We start from the raw sequence: 7129 nt of genomic DNA, 5'->3' as shown, positions 1-7129 counted from the left end.
TAAAGAGAGAAATAATTTAATGCAAATATTTGAAAAGCTGTTTTGCTGTTATACAAGGATGCCCATTACTTTATTTTGTTCAATTAATGGTGCAAAGTTTGATTTGCTTGAAATCTTTGCTTGACACGAATGTTGTTGAAATTTGGCGAATTTTTAATTAGTGTTATGATTAGAAGCATTCACGAATTTATTTATTAATGGTTATAAACTTAAAAGAAATAGAACTGGAATGTTTAAATGTGTACTTTAGAATTTTAACCCTTAAAAGCAGCCAGGAGTAATCTTTCATAAACATATTTTTACGGTAAAACAAAAAATCCCAACTAATTTGCTAAAACTGGCAGCATATCAAGGTCCCTGAAATGTATAGCTCAGAATACATAGATAGCTTATAATGAACGAATAGAGGAAGACTTGCAATAGATTCCATCAACTTTTTCGTCCATCTGTGTAATAGAAGACGGATTCTTTTAAAAGGGATAATAAAAATTCACTTGAGCATTTATAACTAGAAAAAAACATTCAAGGATGATCTCATTCCCCTCTATAGCAAATGTGGGCGATATAAATTCGCGCATACGTATACGATTATACATGCAATTACGCACACCCTAACACGCCTACACTTTACAATCGTGCTATATATATATATATATATATATATATATATATATATATATATATATATATATGTATATATATATATATATAATATATATATATATATATATATATATATATATATATATATATATATATATATATATATATATATGTATATATATATGTACATATATATATATATATATATATATATATATATATATATATATATATAGAGAGAGAGAGAGAGATGAGAGAGCAGAGAAGAGAGAGAGAGAGAGAGAGAGAGAGAGAGAGAGAGATACTGCACATTATATAAGTGTATATATGTTCTAGTTTGCGTGTAGTTGTGTATATTTACCTATACTCGTTATTTGCACCTATGTATATTTACTAGAAAAAATCCATCAGTGCAAAACGTATGTCCTAACAAATTGCATACAAGTATGACATGTCGAGCCTATGTATGTGGCATTTGCTATTGCATTTGCTCTAAATAATGGCCCATCGGAATGCAATTTCCTTTTTGGGATAAAGTTTCTTGGGCCAATACTGAAATAACAGTCATGATCAGGGGGCGGTCAATTTTTAAACTGCATTGTAACGAACCATTAAATTATTATTATTATTATTATTATTATTATTATTATTATTATTATTATTATTATTATTATTATTCTCTTTAAAACATAAACTGGTTTCATGGCATATATTTGTTTGCTAGTGACAAATGATTTTCGTCATTTCCAGATGAAAAATATTAAATTTCGAATATATAAATTAACACATATTGCAACTCTCCAATTTAATCATCTATATTAAACGTCGATCAAACTTTCAGTTTATATCTATATACGATTTACTTTTCCGTATTTTATGCTGCATTTCCATTTTGGCTAAAGCATATATAAATATGTATGGGTTTGCATATGCTTCACATATTCTGTAACTCATCTCTAATCAAATAAGTTAAAAATTCGAAACAAATTATTGTTAGAGCAAAGAAAAACATAGCAAATGAAAAAAGCATAAAAACTAAGAACGGCAACACCAAAACTGGTTCTATTTAAACATAATAGATTCAAACGGCTCAGCTCAGTTTTTGAATAAATACCTTTAACTTCCTCTCTTGAGTGAATGATTTAAATGCCCTCATTCAAAGCGAGGGTTAGCCAGCTCTGGCGGCTGGGCATTTAAATAACATAAATAATAGCAGAGTTTCGTGACAGTTAGGTTCCTTTAAACGTTATATATATTGTAGTGCAGGTATAAGCACCGCCTACCACTACAGTACTACGTCAAGATATCCCTAGCTGCTGGTTGGTCAAAAATAATTTCACTGGCTTGGTCCATCATTATAGCCTTTCAGTTTCGCTGATTTCAGCGATGGTTGTCCTAGCAAACTGGAAGGTACTAGTTTCCGATGATTACCTACAAGAGCTATCTTGCGACTGAAAATATGTAAATCATAATTATATAGACTTTTTTTATAGAAATGATAGCGAATACAAGAGCTTATACACTTCCTGATCTACTGTAAGTGAATACCAGCGTTAAATCATTGTAGTTGCTTGACACAGGTAATAGCTTTAAAAGAGAAACTTTTTTTTTTGTGTCCACGTCCCTCGGGTAGGGGAGAGGGAGAAGTCATACCTTGGTGAGAGAGGGGTACGTGTGCGTATGAGTGCATATCTATCTAAATATTTACCCGTCCTTTTTTGACGGGTTGCGTACACTAGTTTACGCATATTCTATACGTTGAATATCCATCGTCTCTTGATTATGTATGAAGGATGATCTTATATTTCTGCCCTAAGGCGCAAATATTACGACATTCACCAATGAGGGAAGCGTCTGAAATCTTTTCCCGGTTCTTTGTAAATCCAGAATGAGGAAAAAAAAAAAGTCTTCTTTTTCCAGAGATTAGTTTCGGATCCTACTTCCATTTCTACTGGTATGTTTTATTCTCTGGCCTTTGAATGTTTTAGATTTTCTTTTTTCTTTTCTTTATTCATTACGAGGAATGTGCGAATTGAGGGGAGCGTCTTTTATCAGGAATACATAATATTTTTAGCTACTGGTGCTGATTAATTCTTTTTTCCTTTTTTTTTTCTTTTTTACTTTTGGAGGGGGAACGTTGAACAGTACTTGTTATTTGTGGATTTCCTTTGATTTTTCTCGAATATTCCTTAGATTTTGCGTTTCTGTGTGATTTGATTTTCGGGAATAAATCTATTCCATTCTTATAGTTTGAATTATTTGAACGACAGAGAGAGAGAGAGAGAGAGGAGAGAGAGAGAGAGAGAGAGAGAGAGAGAGAGAGAGAGAGAGAGAGAGAGAGTATTGTCCTGGTAAATAAGAGTATTTTTCATTCTCGTCCCACACAAAGAAGCCTATCCATCTGGTAATTCATCAGCAGTTCCTCTGAGACGACTGAAATATCAACAAGGTGATTTGAACCATCAGCAACGGTATATATAAGATGAGAGACAGACTCAAGTAAATCATAGATGATAGTTCGAAAAAAAAAAAATATAGAAATATAGAAATAAACTTTTTGTGGGAAGGAAGATGCACTAAACCAAATATCATATTATACATTTTCAAAGCTCTGTAGAAATTATCAAACATCATTGACATATGATAATTCACCAGTTGATCTTGTCTTACTAGGTCTAATTTGTAGCTAAAGGAGCTAGCTACTTTTATATGATGCTAGAAAGTGAAATTGAGTAGTTTAGAATACTTAAGCGACAATAAAAGGTAGACACTTCAAATCGATACATTATCCCAGTGCAGGACTCTAGGATGAATTATGACATCAAGTTGTTCAGGATTTCACTTATAAATTCTGTACCCTTTAGATAGCCATTGGGTATCCTGATGTAAGCAATTTGACTGAACAAAAATTAACTTAGACATTGTAAGAGGGGATTTTTTTTCCAGTAAATGCTTTGAAGATTTGTCAAGAAAAAAAGAAAAAATAATAAACATTAAAAGAGTGGAATAATAAAAGCAAATGCGGTTTGTAGAAGTAAAGCAGTGGATCAGAACCACTGGATTAGTTGATAGAAACGTTAGCTAGAATATGAGAGCTTAGTAAAAGAAGTCTCCCATATTCTTATGTATTCGTTGTGGCTTATTTGATTTACTTATATTCTTTAAAGAATAATATGAGATTCGCTTTTAGAACAATATTTTACAAAATATCAGATATCTAAGCACGATGCGTTAATTTCTGCAGCGTATAGTTCATTTTGAACAAGCTAATCATTTTAATCAATAAAGTTCCAGGAAGTACATTCTTACATAACATAACGCTGGGACACTTAAGGATTTGCGTTAAGAAAACGGTAAATGTTAATTTAGTCCAGGAATTTTACCGTTTTAAAGACGGATATATTGGCGTAATAGAGTGATATCACGGTCACCAACCTCTAAAAGACAATAACAAAGTAAGGTAAAATTACGGTTGCCTGTATTTTACTGAAATATAGTTGAAAACAGTATATTTTTTGCGTAGAATTTCCGATTAAAATTACGGTTTTTAACAGTGCAGGCTTACTAATTAGTTCGGAAGTGTAATTAAATCACTGAAAGTCTTCGCGGTAAAGAATAGTAGGATTGAAAGGTATTTTCTAGGAATTATATCAAATATAGAAGCAGATAGGTATTTAATAATAAAAGAGAAATTTCTTTTTTGGTTATGATTCTTTCACAATTATAGTTTCCTGATCATTATATGAATTGGCTACCAAAGTTATTGTTATAAAAAGAGGTAACATAAACATCCTTATTAGAGAACATTCTAGAAATCTAAATTTATGGGGAATATTTTAGGATTAATACTTACTAAAAAGAGTAAGCTAAAAAGGATAGACATAGGAATCATCTCGGAAATTATGCAAAATTTTGGTAATAACAGTCATTAGGAAATAACACTAATTAATAATGACATTATAATAGTTTAGAGTTCGTGGAAATAGCAATGTAGCAACGATCGTTTTCCAAGAACTTTAGGTAATTAAAATATGTTCTGTATTCACTTTGGCATTTACTTTTTTAACAAGTTAACTTTAGTGAAGTTTAAAATATAATGACATTGTAGCTAGAAAAAGGGTATAGTGCAGTATGCGTTGATATATATATATATATATATATATATATATATATATATATATATATATATATATATATATATATATATATATATACATACACACACACACACACACACACACATATATATATATATATATATATATATATATATATATATATATATATATATATATATCATACATATATATGTATATACATATATAAACGATCGCAAATGTAGCTATTAGATATACTTACATATTCAAATATGAACTATTTCTATAAAAAATAAAAGATCAACTAAAATTTACTTTATTTAAAGATGGAATGATGTAAATTCACAATCATGATGAAAATGAATAGGGCAATGAAATTTTAAAAAAAAAAAAAAAAAAAAAACATTGTTATATTTGAATTGAGAACATAGCATTATATATTATGTATTAGATTTGAAACAATTGTTACTGGATTAAAAGGATATCATTCAATTGTACATGTTTTTGATTACTTGGACAAAACAATAAAGTTTATAAGCATCAAGAAAAGAGATTTTAAAAGAATATGTCTGAGGTTTCACAAGAACTGTGGCCTTTGAAGTACAATTACAACAGGGTATAATTAAATCAATCCGGAAATAGAATTCTGGATGTCCAAATTGAATAAGGACTAGTAATCTTATATTTTGCTTATATAAAATTATTCAATAAAGATAAATCTCAGTAGTTTTGAGTGTTGATCCCTTAATCCATATTTGATAAGAACTAGATACTTCACTCAGCACCCACTGACCTAAAACCTTCAAAGTTATTAATAAAGAATAACGAATATCCAATAAAGCATGAGTTATTTAGCTATACACATCTTAAGCTTTCTGGTGATGGCAAACGATTTACTCTTAGATGCATATTTCATTTGCTTAATCCAAGGCAATTACAGTTTCAGATGCTTTTGGAATGAGAACCAACACAGAATTTGAGACTGTCCTGGAAATAGCATCCCATATCACTAATCTGGAGTTTACTTTTTAATTCTCTGCTAGAACACATTGCTTACACATAACAGTGTGCAACGAGTGTTTTATATACTGCATGAAACGTTAAATATTACAGCTTTCTTAAAAATAAAATTTAAATACACTTTGTCAATTTTTTTTTTTCTAAATAATGCGACATGCAGATTCAGAAATGAAATTTTTCTTTGAGATAATCCATGATAAGATAAAAAGCTTTGGATGATTTTAGATATTCTATCAATATAAATCATTCCCTCGAATTACAGCTACAATATACAAATATAGTTTTGATTATTTAGTAGAAATAGATCTATTGTGAGACTTAATTATTTCAAATTTTACATATGGAGCTATAGAAAAGTTTTGATTCATGATTGGAGACGGAAGCTCTCTTCTATAATAACGAGAAAAATTAATTTAAAAAAAAGCAAAGACATTTGTATCTGCCAAAACATTTCATTGTTGGTAAAGGAGATTGATAATAAGTATATACATCAATCAAAAGGTCTAAAGATTATGTGGCTGTTACTTTTACCCAAATTAATTATCAGTGGAATTGTCTATGGAAGTTCAATGATAAAATCGCCTGAAATTTAAAAGCAGATTATATAATGTAATGTTACGTTATATTGTACCTGGTTAGAAGAGGGAAATTGGGGATGGTGTGTTCCCTTAAAGACCCATATGTTACATCTATCTTCATAGGTGTAATTTTCTCACGGTCTTTTGAAAGACGATCACTGCCTGAAATCAATAAAATTCTAATGTCTATGAGTAAAGCCAATATATGGACAATACCATATCTTTGATGAATCAAGAAATTGAATGTTCAACTATATATAGAAAAGCAAAATCTAACAAGATGACAAATAGGGAACACCTTTTCAAAGTGTTGCAGTAATCAACATTTCAACACCTTCCAAGAAATAAAATCTTTGCTAGTCGCCACGCATTTCATTTCTGCTTTAGAAATCTATCAATTCATTTTCTTACCCTCGCGTGGTGAAAAATAACTGCACCTTCTGGCATATCATTCATTCACTTGGACACCAGCTGAAATGGGGTTGTGATTGAGATAAAGTGCAGCTTGCCAAAGAATCGATGAGGGGAGGGAATTGGGAGACATTTCCCCTTGAAAACATATGCTCATTTTAGGTAAAGTTAAAATGGTTTCCATGACTAACCAGTATAGCGGTATTTGGCAGTTTAAAATGCATGATAGTATACTTATTTCAACGTATATAAATTTTCTTTGAGGAGAATATTGAAATCTTGGATAGTGATTTATGCAACTGGGGAAGAAAATATTCACTGATATGGTGAAGATCTGATTTTGATTTGCTTTTCTGCAGCTTAAACCTCCACTATATTCCCAATTAAAAATTGAGGAATAATTATAATTTTGTTATTCGT

The sequence above is a fragment of the Palaemon carinicauda genome, chromosome 15 (genome assembly GCF_036898095.1).
Source record: "Palaemon carinicauda isolate YSFRI2023 chromosome 15, ASM3689809v2, whole genome shotgun sequence".
Classification (NCBI taxonomy): Eukaryota; Metazoa; Arthropoda; class Malacostraca; order Decapoda; family Palaemonidae; genus Palaemon; species Palaemon carinicauda.
The sequence above is the reverse complement of the archived record's forward strand: the minus strand, read 5'-3'. Positions refer to the sequence as shown.